This window comes from Rissa tridactyla, chromosome 3 (assembly GCF_028500815.1).
Source record: "Rissa tridactyla isolate bRisTri1 chromosome 3, bRisTri1.patW.cur.20221130, whole genome shotgun sequence".
NCBI lineage: Eukaryota > Metazoa > Chordata > Aves > Charadriiformes > Laridae > Rissa > Rissa tridactyla.
Genome location: NC_071468.1, coordinates 12,002,376 through 12,023,314, shown reverse-complemented (window position 1 = coordinate 12,023,314; position 20,939 = coordinate 12,002,376). Strand labels below are relative to the sequence as shown.

General features: G+C 38.6%; 1 long non-coding RNA gene across 2 annotated transcripts in view; it reads right to left on the bottom strand.

The window, feature by feature from the left end:
* Positions 1-20,896, bottom strand: part of LOC128907179 (uncharacterized) — a 33,445-nt gene extending 12,549 nt beyond the window's left edge. For both annotated transcript variants that reach the window (XR_008465501.1, XR_008465500.1), the window contains exons 1-2: positions 20,516-20,896; positions 19,690-19,821 (exon numbers count right to left, since the gene is read on the bottom strand). This is a non-coding gene — a long non-coding RNA (uncharacterized LOC128907179). The remainder of the gene's footprint in view (positions 1-19,689; positions 19,822-20,515) is intronic.
* Positions 20,897-20,939: the final 43 nt, after the last annotated feature.

Below are 20,939 nucleotides of genomic sequence, written 5' to 3'. Positions count from 1 at the left end.
ATTTAAATTACCTCAAGCACTTACATAATGCTTTGTATATTCAGAAATCTGTGAGATTCTTGGCTGGATATACTCCAGTCTTTTCAACACTATTACTAGAGAGAGCATCGGGAGCCAGCCAGAATCTCTCTCCTGGCAAATTGTAATTAGTCCTTGCACTGACAGCAGGTGAAGGTGCAGAAGCTCCTTTCCCCAACTCTGTTGCTGTGAGCCAGACTCTAGCAGTAGCTTAACGGCAGATACTTCTCCTTATCAGGAGTCTGAGTTTTGATTCTGAACGCCCTATTCATGAGTCCATCTAGTGGATGGTATGAGACAGTATATTTCTACATACACATATAATATCCATATGTCTATCTCTAAACTCTTTCCCCCCCCATTCTAATCATAGACGTTTTTAAAGATTTAAAATATGAAAATTTGGCATTGATTTGAATAATTTTCTAAAGATTAAAACCCACCAAAACCACTGAAATACTTGTATCTGTATCTTGCTTAGAACTTGGCTGCAGAAGCTAAATAAAAACTCCTTCCTTCCAAAGGGCAGGGAAGTTTTTGAGATGATGTGAACTGCAGAAAACAATTGCTTCTCTTTGTGAAGGATACCGATTTAGGGTAGGATTTTAGGCAGGCTGGGATTCTCCAGAGCCTTGTGCAATCTTCCACATGCTACCCTTGAAGCCTTCCTTAGTGTTCAGAACGTGCCATAACCAGGGCTACAACGGGTCACTAGAAGCATAAGTGTTTAGTGTTGGGTGCAAATTCATTGTATTCTCCCTCTGACTTAGCTTTCAAATGAGCCCTCTGCCTATGTGCCCCTCCTCAGGCTTAGTCCTTTCAGACTTAAGCCCACAGGAGCTTCCCTTGCTTTTGCATTTATATAGTGTTGGGTGGTGAGCCTGTTGGACAATAGCTACAGGGGAGAAGAGAGCCCAGTGCTGTGCGGGATCCATGGGCTGCACAGAGTTCCCAAGTGCAGCACCTCCCACAAATCTGCAGGTGCACAAGTAGACGGTGACTTTTTGAATATTCTGTTTTTCAAAATCTAAGATCAGCTGAGGCCTTCAACTCCAAAACATTTAATGTAAGTTGGGTACACTACCTCTTAGTACATTTTTGGTTTTTCAAATTACTATAGCAAGCAACTAATCTTGCATAAAATGGAAGTATCCCGCAAATGCTTCTGACCACTCCAGTTTCTGAACTAGAGCACAATTTTGCTGCCAATACATGATGGCCATGAAACTTAACAAACCAGCTGCCAGTTCAGAAAAAGCATTGTGCTGAAACATTGGCACCCTGTACCAAATTGATGCTAACAGCCATAAACTTTCAAAAAAGTAAAAAGCAAACCAATCAACAAACTCCCCACCCCCAAACCAGTTTGTATATTACTTGACATTTGCAGAAAAGTTCCATTCTTCTGCCTTTGAGTAGGAAAATTCTATTGTTAATGTCCACTAATTTCTCTGTGAATACACTTTTATTCTCTTTATTTTTTTTCAGGCTATTCTTTTTCCACTGCTATTCTTGTCCCATGTGTTCTTATTACTGGAAACAAAAGTCTTGTTACACTGCATGAAAAATAAGTATTAGTAATTCACAGTACGGGAAAGTGGGTTAAAAGCACCACCAGATGAATAAGGCACCTCGCATTTATTATATACTTGTTGATCCTTGGGTGAGTGCTCCAAGGAGATGAGTTCATGTATTTAAGAGAGTTTTCCTCTCAAAGAAAAACCCCCATTCATACTACCAATAATTTTTGAAAGAGGTGGCCTTAATACTTCTGTTCTGGGAAAAGCTGAACAGGAATGAAGCTGTTCCTTCTCCACTCCATTTCCAGCCCTGTCTCCGAACTGAAAAAATTTCCCACAGCACCACCCCACCCGCAAAACTATCTAGCTGGGGGCTAGAACTATGTCAGGGGGAAAAATAAAGCATTCAATCTAGTATGTTACTGAAGAACGACAGAAGTGCTATCTCTGCAGACAGATTAATAGCCACACTTAATGCATGGAGTAGTTATCAGTTTGCATCCAGACATATAGACATTTTGTGTATCATAAGGTGGAAGTAAGACTTAATGCTCTTACAGATGTTTGGCTTGAGGTACGTCTGGGTAAAACTGTACTGGGTAAACAGTATCCTTAGACACTGTTTTTTGAAGAAAAAGCTTAACTTGCACTTTATACTTGCTTCCACTAAAAAAGGTTTGAATGAAATGTAACTGTGTTTCTAGTATTTCAATGAGGGAGAGGCATCAGATGCCTCTAGTAAGGGGAACACAAGTATTTTCTACTTTATCTGTCATTTTATATGTGATGGGTCTCCCAGTCTGGCTTCCAGCAGCTTCTACAGAAGTACATCCTACAAGACAATACTCTTTTACCTGCCAGCCAAGTTCCTCAGATACTCAAGGACATGTAAGGTGGCACTAGATAGCTATGTTTAAGAATCTGGATCATTTCCCAGATTACCTGCTGGGCTTGCTGAAGATAAAAAGTATGAGTGTTAGTATCTGAGATCATCATTATTCTTTACTGCTCGTGGAAGCCATTTTAAAATACATTCTCTGCATAAAAGACAGTCTCAGCTCTGTAGCTTCAAATCAGCAAGAGCAGATTACACCAACTGGTCCCACATTACCGTAAAAAATACTTTTCCGTTTCTGCTTTCTCATGCTCTCTATTCTCACTTTAGTGCTGAGTTCACTTCATTTCAAATCCTACCAAAATTGCTTTAATTTAAGTAACTAAATTAAATTCCTACTCAAAGTACTTCATTGACCCAGTTAATCATACTTAATATTACCCTTACCATTCCCCCTTGCTGGTCTTAAACCTAAGCCCATTGCTAATTTGTTTACATGCAATACTGTAAATTAGTGTAGATGACAGTTGCATGACAATTTTCAGTAGCTGGTGAAAGAATCTTGTTCTTAATGCAGTATTTTTTTGGATAGTTCTTTTTGTCTTGTAAGAAAGAAAAAGCAAACTAATACTGCCTGCCAGAGACTCATCAGACTAAATCATTGTTTTATTACTCTTTAACTTGAACTAAAACCTTGAATTTTTGAATTTTTTTTTTTTTTTTAATTCCATACTGCCTTCTGGTGTGTAATTTCTACTTCCATTTCTAATTAGAAATTCTGAATTAGAACTTTGTCACATTTCTTTTAGTCTCCTTCCCCACACACTTAGTTTTCACTGAGGTTTGAAAACACTGTGTGAAGAACTGTTTCAGGTTTCTTTCACTCACTTCCTCAATGCTATGACTACGAATTCCCGAGCAAAGCCAGAAGAGTTGAATGGAAAAGGGAACAGAGAGAAGTGAGGAAAAGTAGCCATATTTCTGATCCTTGAAATGTTTCCTTCATGCTTTCATCCCTCTCATCTCTGGAGCACCTACCAGTCAATGCTTGCTGAGAGCTATTGTCAAGGGGCTGACTTCAGTTCTTCTAATGTATATGCTTCTCTCAGCAATAATGTCCAGGAGCTAAAGATCACTGAAAGACCTTGCAAGTTTTCTATACTTTGCAATTATTCAAGTCAGGCTTGAATATTCCTTTGCGTATGGAAAAAGGTGTTACTACTAATAGTAAGAATCTTCTGCTCTTGTGGGTCTTACCTCATGTAAAAAAAAAGTTTTGCAGCATCACAGCCACCAACTATACACTTCCATAGGAAAAAAAAAGATGTAGTCCCTTGGGAAAAGAATATGGACTTATAAATGAAGACAAGGACTAAGAATAACACAAGCTAACTGGGGGCAGGAATATACTGTGAAATCATTAAACAGCTCCTGCTTATAATCTTCAGTTATTTTCACATTCAAAATAACAGGCACAATGAGTGAAGGATGACAGAATTTAGGTCATCCAAGGTTCTCATTGCAACTGTATGGATTTGTAAAATTGTAGTCTTTATTGAACTACGGAAAACCTTAGTCTAAATTCACTAATTCTAGAAAACTTTCACTATTGAATTCGATGAAGGGTTTAGGTGAAAAATCAAGTATCCATTTTTCCCCACACACAAGGCAACCATGAATATTTCATGGTTACTTGTGAATATAAATATATATATATACTTACTCAAGGATGAAGTTTACAAGAACAAAAAAAGCCAAAGAACAGCATACGATAGGTACCATTATCATGTCTAATTCACAAGAGGGCTGCTAGTTCTACAGAGGCTTAGGAACTAGAAATTAACTACACAGAAAAAGAGCAGAGCTAAAGCATGGCCCTACCCAGTAAAATAATTACATTGATTTTTAATAAATATGCTTGTCATCTGATATCATAGATAAACACTGCTTTTCTGAAGACCTTTCATTACAATTTTCTTATGGTCTCAAATGACTGGAGCTCACAATTGCTTTTATCACTTTCCAGCACAGGTAACACATACTAAAATATGCAAGAATGAAGGAGTATTAAACTCTCCTTTAAACTATTCTTAGGAGTACAAAATGGTTTAAACAGACCCCCTATGCAATTCTGTTCTTGTTCTTGTTTACAAGGTTTTGCACGCACAGAAGCAACTTTTTGTAGAAGTGACTTATCTCAAAGTTATTTCAATATGAGGCCCAAGGGCTATTTCTGAAAAATATCATCTTAGTTTATTCAAAAGTAATTGTATTAGAAGGAACAGAAAGGGGACAATGATGTTCTTTGTTGGGCCAACGTTATTTTTTTAATTACCTATCCTTCAAAGAGTTTATTAAGAAACCTCACCTATGGCTCAAGCCAAGCAGTGTGAATTTCAAGTAAAGGAAAAAAATTGTCAAGAACTATGGTACTTTAAGTACACGGAATAAGGAAAATGGAAATAAAGATCAGACCTATAATTTCAATAAAGTGTTTCTACTCCTTTAAAATTTTAAGACAAATGACAAAACATTGTACAAAAAATTAATGATCTAACACATTTTAATGTACAGACACCTTTCTATTCCTTTACCTTTATAAATTATATTTCATTAGAAATATGCTTGGTTCATGCAAACATATCTAGCTTCAAAGAGGAAAGCAGGTATCACATACAGATACGTGTGGATGAGACCAACATCATCAAGTTGTGTTGAGCACTGAAAGCTTTTTAAACTACTTTAACAACCAATAATACGCAACTCATCACCACTTCACAGATCGCACAATGCACATTGAGATAATTACTGTCCCTCCTATACTCTTACCCAGACGCACTGTCCTTCACATCTTTGATCGTGAATACCAAGCTTTCCTGTTCCCTCCACTCTCCCTCATCTAAGACTGTATCAAACCAGAAGATACACGATTCATGAGATTTTCAGTTTTTCACAAATGACCAGTAAAGTATATACACATGAGTAGGATGCTAGGGGAAAACAGGGAATAAATTACATCTCGGACATGCTTTCATATACATACTATAACTTCATCCCACACATCTCAGTTACTTACTGTGGAGAACTCTGCAAATAATTGCCACAGCTACCAACACTACTACAGCTTCATCAGTGCTGGCAGCCCTAGTGTCGACGGCACCCCAGCAGCTGTCAGTGGCATCATGTCTCTTAAACCAGCTCAGTGCCAATCTAATTAACACAGTGCTGAAACAGCTGCTAGTGCTGGAGAGCTGTGAATATTGCAGCTCCTCATATCACTAATGTCAGTGGAGATGCAGTAGTGGGAATGTTCTGTAAATGTTCCCCAGTGCAGAAACAAGCCTATGTTGGCAGTGACCTGGATTTCTGTCCTTGTTGGACATAATACTTAAAGGAAGGTGTCAAACTCAACTCTGTGCTTAAAATCTAATTAAAGACTGCCCATCCTACATGTTTCCTTACAAATTTTGAATTCCTGGGTTTGTGATGACAAACTCCTTCATGTATCTGACTTTAGCACTGTATATGATCCCACTGTTATAAAGAGAGCTGTAATGCAACCCATGCAACTGTTGCTTAGCACTGAAGAAAACCTTGTGAAAAGGCAAAAACTATTCTGGCACTATCTGTTTTTATTATTTCTTAATGAAAGAAGGAGAATTCACTATTTGTAGACTATTACAATGACGTACAATTGTACATACCTCAATAGAGGACACAGAGAGTCTTTGATGCCTCCCATCTCTATAGTCACTTGGATTAATAAATGTGCTACTGTATCATCAGCGAGGCTTTTGTGTCTTGTCTGAGAAAATCACTATGATCACTTTTGTCTTTTAAAAATGGCAATTATGGAACAATGCTTCAGGATGAGAAAAACAGATGAAATACCAACTAACTGTAATGAACCAGGCAAGAGTGTCAAACCCCCAGATTGTTGCAAACATGCTTCCTCCCTGGGGGAAATGGCCTCCACCAATCTCAACCCACCTGTTACACTGAGGGTAGGGGGAAAAGACAAGTCAATGAGCTCACTGGAAGAGGCAGAAGAACCTTTTAACTGATGTAAAGTCATTTTCTCCTTGAACAAAAGGAATCTGGGAAGATCTCCTCTCTGTTTCTGAGGCAATACTCTAACAGTCTTCCCAAAGACAGGGGTCATAATAAAGACACAAATGAACTTTTAGGAGGGAAACAGGAAGACATGAAAGACAAGAGTCCCGAAAGCACTTAGGAGAGTTCATACTTTGCAAGACTGAATTAAAGAGAAGAAAGTTCTGCCTGATGTCTCTAAATTAATCAAAATAACCTTTTTTCTTGGCCTACTGCAGAGATATAGCTCCAGTTTAAGTATGATTTATTGCTGCGAAAACACATTCAAGACAAGCATTGCCTCTTTTCCATACTTGCATAGCATAACGGGACCCTCTCGAGTACTGCCACTATACAAACATCTGATGACCCTTTACTGTGGCTGAAGGCTTCACATTTTCTCCAGTGAATTGCATAACTTAAGTGACCCACTTAAAATATTACTATGAAAATTTTCCTCAAAAGTTACTCATTTATTTGGCAGTACTTATATGAAATGATAGTAGAACTTTCATGTACTTTTTAAGGGTAGACTCGATATGTGCTGTATTCACCTCCACAGTATGGGAGTAAATGGCCATTTCTCACTCATCAGCAGACCTAGGGTCTGTAAGACCTATACCCCTGCCCCATGATGGCTGGGATTTCTTGACACAGAGCGAAATCTCCATTCCAGTACATTAGGAATTAAGAGAATCCGTCTCCAAACGTAGCAGCCAGTGCAGATGGCCTTCTTCTAAAGCTCCTGCTGGCACAGAGTAGTGGCAGATTGTTCAAAGAGGGATAGATTCGGGGAGAAACAAAGCAGACAAGGATAAAAGTTACATACAGCTTTGTTCCATGTGCAAAAGAAAGTCTATTATGTGCCCCTTTGTTTCTTCCGTCGCTGGAAGCAAGAGATTTTAAAGGACTGAAGCTTAAAGACAGATGCTATAAAAACGTAAATATTATTTTTTTCCTCTTGGCTACACAGAAATCAGGAGTTGTCATTCCACTGAGCGTCCTCGAAGAGAACTTTTAATTTGGGGCTCTGATGGTTATTCTACTTCACAGGTATAAATACCTGTAAAGTCTGAACTCTCATTTCAATTTTAATCCCTTAGGAGACTCATTGTTTCTGAGAAAACAACAGGTTTTCTAATCTCTTCTCTGTGGGAATATTTGGCTCAGTTCTTGTCTTTATATACCTAGAAATTATATGCCCTTTTCTGCTAGCTGTGTATTTTAATCACAGTTATGTCTGTGTATGAATGTATGGATCCATACACACAGATATATTCTGCCTGTTTATGTCTAGACTCACTGAACCTCTTGTTATTATACCCATGAAAACAACAGGGCATACAGTGCTTTTTTCCTGTGTGACCTGCAACACTGCCACAAAACTACACAACAGCCATCGTCTTTCCATTCTGTACATACAATGACCAGGGGCCTGAACATAGTGGGAAACTAGGTACCACAACAACAGAAACACATATATATTCCAACAACACAGTTTTTTATTCTGATGCTCAAATCAGAATCACTGACAAGGAATCCTGTTCCCAAGGACTTGCACACCATTTCTCTCAGCCTGATCTTCTGCTATGCCAAGATGTTTTGAAAGTCAAAGGAAGTTATCACGTCACGAAAATGTATGTCTGTTCCCCTCCAATAACACTCACCCACTTTTAAACCAAAGCTAATTGTTTTTGTTTTGTTACACTGACATATTTTAAAAAGCAGCAATAGTTTCATATTCTAGGCAGAACCAGCCAACTGACAGAATATGCCAAAAGCTTTTTATAAAAAATTATTCTAAGTTGTAACATTTGTTGATGAAGATAAACACTGCCTTAGACAAGACTCCAGTAGCTATTTAACAGTCTACCACATTACTAAATAAGACAGGAAGTGGAGCACAATACATATTAAACTGCATCTGCATCCAAAACACTGTACCGTGGCTAAGCAAAGGGAGAGCATTGTGTCTATAATTCAGCTTTCATAAATAAAGTATATCTGCATGGTTACTCTGACCAAAGAAAATTACCCTTTATTAAAACAAAAAGTATAGAAAATTTATAACCAAAATCAGCATTAAATTGTGAAATCTTACATGTCAGAGAAGAGCCATGGAAATTCCTTTTTTCTGTAGCAGTCCCATGACTTATCCAACCCTTTCACTTTCACACTGATGTCACTTAACCAGTTAATAATTTTTTGCTGTCACTTGCAATTTAATCCAGCTTTATTTTTAAACACCCCTTAAATGCATGTTATATAACTTTTGTTATTAATTTGATGTTAGAAAATATAACTGCATTTGTTACTTGTGTGATATAAGTTAATTGCATGTCAAATAGATTTACCTATGATATAATTAATAAAACTTAATGAGTATTCTTTTTGTATTTGCATTACAGTTAGCTTTTAGACAGCACAGAAATGTCAAAGCAATGAAGAGCCTAAAGCTAGGTTTTGGCTTTTTTATTGGCAGACCTAAATAGAAATATCCTCCAGTAATGCCCCGAGTTGATTTAATACTCAATCTGCCAGCTAATCTTTATAATAAGTAAGCCAACATGTGGTAAAAGAAACTTACCTTCAAAAAACTTTTTCTTGCCTTCAACTTGTATTTTGAATTAATACCCTGAATACAAAAGTCATGATCAACCAACAAAGTACAAACGGGAGAAGACACAATGAAAGCCTTTTACTTCTTTTGGCAGAGGAAGGTAACTGCGTTCTAGTAATTTGGTCACCTGTGCTGTTACCACGGTTGAAGGTAACACAGAACTTTATTTATTCTCACCTTATGAAAATACGAGCAAATGTTCTAGATTCCTTGGAAAATAAGAAATGAGCTAAAACTGCATTCTAAGTAACAAATACTGGATTCTTGCAAAGTTTTTCTTTTACTAGACTATCCAGGAATATTCCTTGATCACAAAATTTTTTATTTATTTACTTGCCCTGTTTCTCCTAGTGATCTCCTTTTACCTGAAATGAATGCTTATGAAAAAAATTAAATGAGAAGGAAGATGAAAATAAACATGCCATAACAAAAGGAAAATCAAGTACCTCTTGACTCTGCTTGCTACAGGCATTGAATACAACGTTCAAAGCCACTCTAACGAAAACAACCAGCAGCTAATCTTGCTGCAGCTGGAGCAACGGAGCAGAAGTGCAGATGATGGGAACTACAAATGAGTTAGCGACAGTGGATATGCACTCTGACATACAATAAACACTATCTTCAGAGCTTATGCAAGCTTATACACCACCATCTTACCATACTTCACTTTTTTATTTGTTCGTGTACTCTGAGCTCAAGTCGAGCTCCTAGTAAAACTTCAAACCAGTTCACAGTTCCTGTAACTTAAGCCCAGAGGAAACAGCAGTGAATGATGGGAATCACTGACATAGGAGCCACTTGCTTGTGGTCCTGGCCATACATAAACCACATGTGCGCGTGGACAGACAAAACATAGTTCTGTCAGGCGCCACCTGGGCACACCCAGCTTCACCAATGCGATTTCAGTGGGCCCAGCTGATACTGTCTGCTATCTTACTCATGGCTTAGTAGTGGGATTTTTGTTTATGTACTTACCTTTCCTACTCACTGTGCAGCCTTTTGCTCACAAAAGCTCATTCCTACACTTTTCACTCAGGCTGCAGAATGCATTACTTCTCTTTAGTATAATTTTCGTCCTTCTCTTCTTAAAATGCATTACAGAAGTTATTCTATAAATAAGAACAATATATTCCACTGAGACATTTTCTGAATGGAACAATCACCTAAAGGGTATTTTTTTTGTTCCCTCTCAGGGAAGGGTGATGGACATTCCCTTTAAGAGGTTTGTAGAGAATCAACTTATCTTGCTATAAATTACCTGGTATCTTTGTAATTTCCCATTTAAAAAGATAAAGAACTTCTTGTTTAAATCCTTCCCTCATGCTTCAAAAATGTGACAGAATGGAAAGAATACTTTTTGTCTAAATTAGCTGAATGTTGATCAAGGGAACTGATCTAATTTTGGGATCTTATTATGTACCTGGTGCTGATAAAACATGTACAAAATGACTTTGTACACACTAATCCGTATTTTACAGTATATAAAAGTACCGTTCTGACAAAACAGTAAAAAGACACTCCAAGAAAGCTTTTTAGCTCTGAAGTAGTCCTCTGCAGACTCACCCATGCTAGTTCTGCCTTTGCTAACCCAAGAAAACATACAGGAATTTGGTGGGGTCATTGAGGGCCAAGATGCCTGGAAATGAGTTGCCTAAGATTTGAAAGTTGCTGATCTCACCAGGGTTTAGAACATCTCAAGAATTCCTTTTACATGTTTGCTAGGGACCCAAACTGATATATATGCACAGCATGGACACTTCATGCTAGTCATCTCAGCAAAGAAATTCTTTTCCATGCTATAAACGTATCCCAAGAAGCAGTAACAGAGAAAGGTATAGCTAAATCAGATGGCTGGGATGGAACACGCAGAGCTGAGACCAATAGGCACGCACATGAACATTCAGACACCTTGACTTTCACTCGCTAATCACAAGAGACATTAAATTGCCTTTTGAATCATTAAAATCTGAACTAAAACATGGAAAAACTGAATGGACTCTTCTTTAAATAACCAATCTTGGGAAAAGAGCAATGGTGCAACCTAATATTGTTAACAGAAACAAATGTTGATTACGAAGAACAGATTAGTTACCTACAGAGGACACACGAACTAAAATTCAACGTGTGTCTATAACCTGAAGAAAAAGGTGGCTCTGGACATAGGGAGAGTGTTGCATAACTTTGAAATTGAGAGGCCTGGAGAAATGGAGAAGATAAACTACTAATAAACTGGTTTTAAGTAAAATGTGGACAGATAGGCCACTCAAAGAAGAAAGAAATAAAGTCACCTCTCCCTCTACTCTGCCTTGGTGAGGCCACACCTGGAGTACTGTGTCCAGTTCTGGGCTCCCCGGTTCAACAGGGACAGGGAACTGCTGGAGAGGGTGCAGCAGAGAGCTACCAAGATGATGAGGGGACTAGAAGATCTCTCTTATGAAGAAAGGCTGAGGGATTTGGGTCTCTTCAGTCCGGAAAAAAAAGATGGCTGAGGGGTGATCTTATCAACGCTTATAAATACTTAAAGGATGGGTGTCAGGAGGATGGGGCCAGGCTCTTTTCGGTGGTGCCCAGTGACAGGACAAGAGGTAATGGGCACAAACTTGAGCATAGGAAGTTCCACCTAAACATGAGGAAGATCTTCTTTACTTTGAGGGTGGCAGAGCACTGGCACAGGCTGCCCAGAGAGGTGGTGGAGTCTCCGTCTCTGGAGACATTCAAAACCCGCTTGGACACATTCCTGTGCACCCTGCTCTAGGTGACCCTGCTCTGGCAGGGGGGTTGGACTAGATGATCTCCAGAGGTCCCTTCCAACTCCTATCACTCTGTGATTCTGTGATTCTATATATTTATCACATTCTAGCCTATGTCAGAAGGATCCTATGCAAATTACGCTTTTTTCAGTGTTGCCATCCAAATACGGCAATATTTAGAAGCTTGAATTTTACACTTCTCTTTCTGTTGTCTTGAATGTTGGAGTGAGATTGACAGTTTTTGTTGGCCTTACTGTAGATGTAGATAAGTTGAACTGTGTCCTTGCTTTTACCAAAATTTCTGTAGCTTTAAGACCACCCAAAGAAGAAATGATGGAGACACCTTAAATCCTAATCTCAAACTAAGGCAAATTGGTATGGGCTACATCACTCCTCTCTTAGAAAGAGCTGTAATCAAAGTTACATGGCTACAACAGCCTGTGTAAGGACCTTGGGGGAAATCTACTTAATGGAGTATATATAAAGTACTGAATTTTGAAAGTGCTAGGTTTGAACTTATAAATTATTTCATTTCAAGCTATGTTTGTTAATCATATGTAAATTTGAGACTTGTGCCATGAGTCTAAACTCGTTTGGGTACAAAAATAAGTGGCACATTGAAATCCAGAAAGTTGTACTGATACAAAAAGAAAATACATTAAACTTTTTACAAAGAGTTTAAAGGCTGAACTCCAGCCTATGTTCTCCTTACCTACAAAATGTCACCACTACTCCCTCTCATCTCATAAGCGGATCATGTATTTATTAAATGAGTCATCTCTTTACGAAATGAGCTACTTATGTATTAAAGTTCAGATTCTAGCTAGTTCTAAACTTTGAAGCAAAACCAATGACATATTATTACTGCACTGTTCCCAAAGAAATAATGATGGGATGAGTGATAAGATGTTAGTGTTTGTTTGGCTATACACACACATGCACACACATTCTCACAAACAAGCGAGTAGAGGGAACAAGGAAAGGGTCAAAAACACTTCCTCATCCTAACAGAGGAGAAGGTATGCTACACCTGGTAAAAAGATCAAGAAAATTACTTCCCCTTGGGGTAACAGGCATTGAGTTACAATAGCTGCATGTTGCTTACTCTGGAGAGATCAACAGACAGGCACAATCTAGCACTAACGTAGCACATTGAAGACGAAGAAGAGGCAAAGAACTCCAGTCCCTTTCAATATTAGCCTTCACCTTAAATGCCTCTATCTTGCAGCTCATTAGATGGTATCATTTTGTCATAAAGTTCGTTGATGTCACTGAAGATTGCTCCCAAAGGTGGAGAAGGTTGCAGTAACAAGCAGGGGCTTCTATGCTTTGGTTGATGATTAAAATAATCTGTCAGCCTGTAAGAACAAGGCTATGGCCATAAACTTTCTCTTCTGTGATTTCACCTTTTCATTAGAATCAAGAGCTTTATTTCCAGACCTATGGCAGTGAGCTGGAAAAATAGGACTTCAGCAAAACACTGAACATTCGAAAACACATAACAGATATTGCAGTGGAATATTTCTCTGATGTTTTGTGGAAGTAAAACGATGTGAAATGCGTTCTAAAAGGCTGCAAAAAAAGGTTGTACATTACATCCTCACATCCAGCATTATACTTAGAGAGGAAGTCAGAAAAGAAACTATGCTTAAAAACCAACAGACGATAAAGCTTGGGAAAAAGAATCCAAATAATTGGCTTTTCATCTGTTTTACTGATGACTTCTTTACAATTTAAACTCTCTTCACAGAAAACTAGAACTCACAAGAGGTAACTTCTTTTGCCTTACTTTGTTTCAAACTGCTGATGCATCCAGGCAGATTGCTTTTCTAATGTAGAATCAGGGGGAACAATTTGTCTCCAAACGCAGAAGTGATGTGGCATGGAAAACTCATAATGGCTGATAGCTACAAGCTATCACCTAATAACAAACCTGCACTGCAGATACAACCACTCCGTGAAGGTAAAGAGTTCGTCACTACACCCACATTATAACAGGCAAGTATAGGTAACTCAACCAACTCCCCAGGAACAACAGAAATCTGATGATTATTTCTCAGGTTTTAAGTCAACCTTGCAAAGACATAAGCACATACACGTGTTGAAAAAGCTACAAAGGCTTCCAATCTAGCTAAAAGCAGCCATTTTACTTACACTACACTCCAAGCTAAAAACTGTACTGAAATAAAAAACAGTTAAGATCCCTGGATCATGGGAAATAAGTGCCCCATATATAATTCGTCAAGAATACAGAACTGGAACAATTACTTTAAAAGAGTAAAAAACACAAAGAAGTACTAATACAATTTAGATGACCCCTAACCTTCTGGAAAAAAAAAAAAAAAGTTGTTTTGATTTTAATGGTTACTGTCTGCTTTAATTTGCATTCCTTTGGTCATAAATTAGTTTGGTATGTCTTCTTTTAGTACAGTTGCTGTTTTCTTCCTTTGATAAAGGAAAACTGTGTGTTTCCTGTATTTATTACTGTAGTCATTATGTATTGCTACAACTTCAGAATTTCTTCTGGAGCCTTGCATACTGTTAGGGTCAGACTAACAGGGCTACAGCTAACTGCAACCTCTAGCCCGCTCCACCCTTGTTTAAAAGGTATATTTGCTACATTTGCCATCTTTCAGTCATATGGAAACTCTGGTACTAAAGAACTATTACAATTACTTTTAAATATTACTATTAAAATAAAAATTACTACTATAAAATGTATAGCTATTCACGTGGTTCTAATTTGGACAAAGAACTTTTTTTGTCCTTTGCCTTAACTCTAGATGTGGCAATACGCCAATCCATACACTATTTTCCACCAGCTGCACTACCTTTATGTCACCATCTTTACTAAAAACTAAGGCAAAGTTGGACTTTAACAGGGTTAGTTACATGCAGCAAGTTTAGCATGCAGGTCACTTTAAAAGGCTATGGCAGCAATGCGCGCTATTTTCCCTCTAATTAAATGGTATACTCGGATAAGTTGTTTTGATGAGGAAATAGCTGATGGTGGGGATATAGAAATGGACTCTGTAAAACTGGTTCTATTTAACTCACAAATGATCATCCTCTTTTTCTTTTTTCTTAAATGAACTGTCATAAGACATTAGCTCCATGTTTGTGATCATTCGTAATTCATTGAAGACAGAAGAGCATGTATCAAAAGCTTAAAACAGCATCACTCATATAATACAGATGTTAGGACAAATACAAAATAAAGGACCTGTATAGCCATTCAGGTTCAAGCCAAGACAGCATCAAAATACACAGGGATTTATTGTATTCTCCCAGATGTATAGCTCCCACATAGCCATCACTCATAGTATACACTTCTACTGATTGTTCTATTGAAGTGTTACACCTAAATTGATCAAAACACTTGAGGTTAATAATTGCAATGTTATTGAACATAACCCTCTCTCATCTGCTTTACTAAAATATTCTGTGTATTAACTGTGTCTTCTGCCGATGCATGAACTCATCCAACTAGTAAGCAGTAACATTTACTATGTTGCAAACTGAACCTATTCTGAAACACATAAAATAGGTTTACATCCCTTATTTTAATTGTAATATAGATATGCTATGGTAATATAACATCTCTTCATAATGCCTTGAGTACTTCTTTTATGCAGCATTTACTATGTAACAGACGTTAAATCTTTGAAGAGCTCATGAAGAGCTTATTGCCAGCATGCTCTTTTTGGCCTCCCTAGAAATATTCAAAACTCAGACTACAGGAGTTATTTGTTTTGCTGCTAAATGACCCTTACTGGGAAATATACTGCTTGATCACTAGCTTTGATCTGCTGTGTATTCCTGGATGAACTGTGCAGGTCCTAGTGCACCCAAAATGCACACTGATTGATTGGTTCAAGCATCGGCCTGGAACATAAGGGTTCTCTCTCTGCACTGATGTCCTTGCTTTAATCACTTCACGAGCCTTACGGTGACACAGAGCTGAGATGAATTTTCCTAAGGCATTTTTTATCCCTGGATGAAAAATAGCATATAAGAACTTAACATTATTATTAATAGCACTACAACTGAACATACTGACAGAAAATCATTATCTTCTGGATAGACAGTTACAAGTATTTCTCAGTTATCACTCCTTCCTAAAAAAAAATAAATACTGTGAAGTTTTTTAAAAGTGTATTCTTAAAAACATTACCCAAACCAGGTATATGCCTGCAAACATAACTTAAAGCTGGTTAATTTTGGAACTATAGAGAAAGAATGCAGATTAGATCCTTTCATTTCTCTCGAGACATTCTTCTCAAGTAGAACAAGACTGCAGTGTTTGTGTTGCAAGTATACCTTATCAATACTATTCTGTGAATATATTGTTCTGTAAATGTTGCTGGTTTTCACTGAATATAATTCAATTAATATTTCTGAAGTATTCATACTCAGATGAATACTCAGGATGCCATCCAGAGGGACCTGAAGAAGCTCAAGAAGTGGGCCCATGCGAACCTCATGAGGTTCAATAAGGCAAAGTCCAGGGTCCTGCACCTGGGTCGGGGCAACCCCCAGCATCAATACAAGCTGGGGGATGAAGGGGATGGAGAGCAGCCCTGTGGAAAAGGACTTGGAGGTACTGGTGGATAAAAAGCTGGACATGAGCTGGCAACGTGTGCTTGCAGCCCAGAAAGCCAATCGCATCCTGGGCTGCATCAAAAGAAGCGTGGCCACCAGGTCAAGGGAGGTGATTCTGCCCCTCTACTCTGCTCTGGTGAGACCCCACCTGGAGCAGCGTTCAGCTCTGGAGTCCTCAGCTCAGGAAAGACATGGATCTGCTGGAGTGGGTCCAGAGGAGGGCCACAAAGACAATCAGAGGGATGGAGCACCTCTCCTATGAAGACAAGATGAGAGAGTTGGGGTTGTTCAGCCTGGAGAAGAGAAGGCTCCAGGGAGACCTTATTAAGGTCTTATTAAGACCTTTCAGGACTTAAAAGGGGGCTTATAAGAAAGATGAGGACAAACTTTTTAGCAGGGCCTGCTGTGATAGGACAAGGAGTAATGACTTTAAACTGAAAGAGGGTAGATTCAGATAAGATATAAGGAAGAATTTTTTTACACTGAGCGTGGTGAAACACTGGCACAGGTTGCCCTGAAAGGTGGTAGATGCCCCATCCCTGGAAGCTTTCAAGGTCAGGCTGGACCTGGGGGTCCAAGTAACCTGATCTAGTTGAAGATGTCCCTGCTTATTGCAGGGGGGTTGGACCAGATGATCTTTAAAGGTCCTTTCCAATCCAAACTATTCTATGATAAATTATTCAGATAATAACGGCAATGAAAATGAAAAATACTAAACAGGGACTTCGTTTTAAACAGGCATTTAAGGTATTTCCTAGGAAGAAAAGAAACGGGATTTAAGCTTATTCTAACCTGATAAAAACATACATATTACATGTGCCACTATCAAAAAATAATCTTTCCTCACGATTAAATGCAAATTGCTGCTTGACCACTCAGACCACCAATAATTACCAAGACTAACTACACTTGTGTTATAGAACAAAATTGACTAACCCAATTCACTTAATAACAATGACCTGTTTTGTGTTGTTCTTTTATCGGAATTAGGCTTGGCAAAACAAGTCACTTTTCAGGCTTCTGTTCTCTAACTGATTCAACATCAATACAGAAGACAATAAGAAAATACATTTGAAAATAAATTTTAATGCCATGAAAGACGTTGTGAGATGTTTTCCTGTCACTAAGAACCCCAGACATTCATGAAATGCAAATCAGACCCATATCCCCTATCCCTCAAATAATGAGGTAAGAGAGATTTTACAACAGCCAATATATTTTCAGCATGTGTCTCAAGATAGGATGACAGCTTTTTAACAGACTTTGAGCAATACAAAAAACAGGACTAAAACACCCTACCAAAAACCACAAGATCCAAGAGAAAAATCACAATTTTTGCTGGGCATCATCAACACCCTCTTTTTTCTTTTTTCTTGAAAGACTTCCATTCTTCTACCAATTTTATTATTTTCCCATGGAACAAAGGTGTTCTAGATGCTTGTCTTATAAAAAGGCTTTAGTGGATAACTCTAGTTTTAAAGATTACAACCAAATGATCTTTTTCTTCTTTCCTACTGATATTTCTGACTTTTGTAAGCCTCTGGATTTCATCTCTACTGCTGGAGAACAATAAAAAACTTCTTGCTTATGAATTTTTAAAATGCAAAATGCAAGTGCAAGATGAATAGAATTTTGAACACACACTATTGCACTATGAGCGATTACCCAGAAAATGTAGGGAACACATACGAATACTTATGCACTTAAGATGATTGCTAACCCTGTCTCACAAAGCTGGTTTTTCCTGCTGCTTTATTCTGCATTCCCTTGGTCATAAGTTAGTTCAATGCATTCTTCTTTTCACTGTAGTTGTTTTCTTCCTTCAGAAAAGAGGGAAAAAACCTCATGTATGTTCTTTCTGTTTATCCACCAGTAACATATCTATAGCTCCTCCGTTATTTTTTTTAAGCTTTTTTGCCTTGAATTCATTTAAAGTGCATATTCTGTAAAAAGCCCATTTTCCCTTTATGAACTATAAATAACTATTATAGCAAATATTGTTAACTATATATATTTCTGATATTTTGACTTATGAAGCAAAAGCAGCCATCTGAAAACTCCACAATGTATGTTTCGTGTCTAATTGTCCAAGTTATTTAACTATTACCTCACTTCACTTGCTTCAGGAATGGTATGTAAGGATCTAAACATTAGTTAAAATAATGATTAAGGTAGACTACCATCACATCTCCATATAAAACTTTAAGCATTCTGTGCCTATCTGCTTTTACAAATAATGCTTTATTTATACGCAACATATCTGAAATTTATTTTGACCATGGAAAATGTATCTATTACACATAACAGTACAAAGTATTGAGTGAGGCACATTAAAATAAAAGACATGTTCACCCAATTCTACGGTCTTCCTAATTCACCTCCTAAAAAAATATGAATGTTTTTGCCTGTGAATACAACAATTAGCTGCATTTTTTTCCCTCAAAAGAAAGGAACAGGCCTGCCTGCCTGCCAGTTTCTTAGCAACTGCAGCTGGTATTTGAAGAAGCTTTCTCTTTCTTAATAGAACAGAACAACTAATTTCAAATCTACAAGTGAGACTATGGCAAGGGGGTACATACTAGCTATCACCTATTGCAAAGCCATCTGCAAGGTTTCACATAGGATTGTTTTGTACAGAACTACAAATAAATAAACAAAAAAGCACACACAGCATCCACTTAACCTCTAGACTTTTAATTGAGAAGATGTGTGTAACCTAGAACGCAGCAACCTATAGAATGGAAATGGGGGCTGATACTCAAGCTCTCCCACGTTTGTCTTACAAAGGCAAGGCTTACATTTCCATTTGTTTGACAGACATCAATTGGAATGAGCCCTGATTTTAATCTTAGTTCTGCAGAACAAAACTCCAATTGGCAAATGCCAATTCTATGCCAAAACATGGTGTTTTCATTTTGTTTATTAATTCCATGGATGTGTAAGTACTTTGACAAAAAATCTCTATTCAGTAATCGTATTAGGCTCACATCCCACATTTCTCAAGCAGTTGTTAGAACTTACAGGACTGGTATTTACTCACAAAAGACCGCTGGAAACTGGTAAGTTACCCTGTACACCCTATTACATTGCTTCTACTTCTGAAGACAAAGTACAAACAAAAGGCAGGAATGCCCATGACTGCAGAAGCAAAAATACAGTTGCCACAGTGACTCCTTCTGTTGCTCCTGATGGTGTATATATTAACAGCAACATTGCTGACATTAGCAAAGAGGAACGTGGAACTAAACTTACCATCAAGAAATCATGTTTTCGTCTGATAAACAGGCAGTAGCAGCTGCTTTTACAGCTGGGAGATTTCCTCTAACCGTTGGACCAGACACAGTCACTTCTTATCTTGGACACTCCAGATTCTCTTGAACAATGCTAGAATGAATGAAGAACAGAAACAAATGTTGAAATTGCACCTTTCTTACGGTAAATGGCAGTATTATTTCCATCATTCTGAGCCTTCTTCCATGTGCTGACCAATTTTTTTTGTGTCTGCTGTAGTCCGAGAATGTTTTAAAGCACCTCGATAAAGGACATGCCCAGGACTGCACTCCTCTTAGATTCTGTGCTTGACTGCTTCCTCTGTGTTCCTTACCAGGTATGTTCTCAAGGTTATACCCAAACTTCATCCTACCAGCCCAGAAGAGACGAACAATGAATTATGGTGACTTCTCTGGGCCTGACAGACTGTTAGGCAGTCCCATGCTCACCCTACAGCCAGTCTCCACACATTTTCTTGACACACATTTCTAAACTGCAGCACCATGAGCACTTGGCACATCTCCTGCTTGCTTTGCCTGCTCCTAACAAGCCGCTTCAAAGACTTCAGGCCTCTTTTGCCTGCCCACATGCTAACCCACTGGATGGCCACATGCTTGTACCCACAACACAGATTACACAGGTACACCTGTAACACAAGTACACTCACTGAAGAGGACTGAGTGGTTCTACGAAAGTGGTACCAGCTACAGGTGTAATGACTTACACAAGGGATTTTTCTATTCGGAGAAGATCACAAACCAATATTTTGGACTATCAATAAAAATACAAGAGAAAAAATGCTGCTCACCTTCTTCCACTCCTTCTCTGCTGTTCCGTGGGGAACATTGAGGGCCAGGAGCCTGGAGAAGCTGACGAAGGGCCAAGCAAAGGTGACAATGGCTGCCTTTCACCCAACTCTGTATCAGGTTGCCAGAGATGTGCCACGAGTGGGGTCAACTTGCGCAAGGTAGGAGGGAGGGTCCCACGGTGCCAGTCAAGGAGCAGAGAGGGTTGGGAAGCCACCAGGAATGTCAGCACATCCTGGCTGACTGTGTTGGGAGGAAACCTGTCCCGTGGGGCGGAGAGCCCAGGAGGACAGAGGGTCTCAGCTCTGCTGCACTCAGGCTGCTGGTGCCGGGTGGCAGCTCGCCGGCGGCACTTTCTGCTGTGGGGCAAAGCACAGCCTGGGTCTTGCAAGAAGATCCCAAGCAAGGGCCTAAGATGGCCCCATC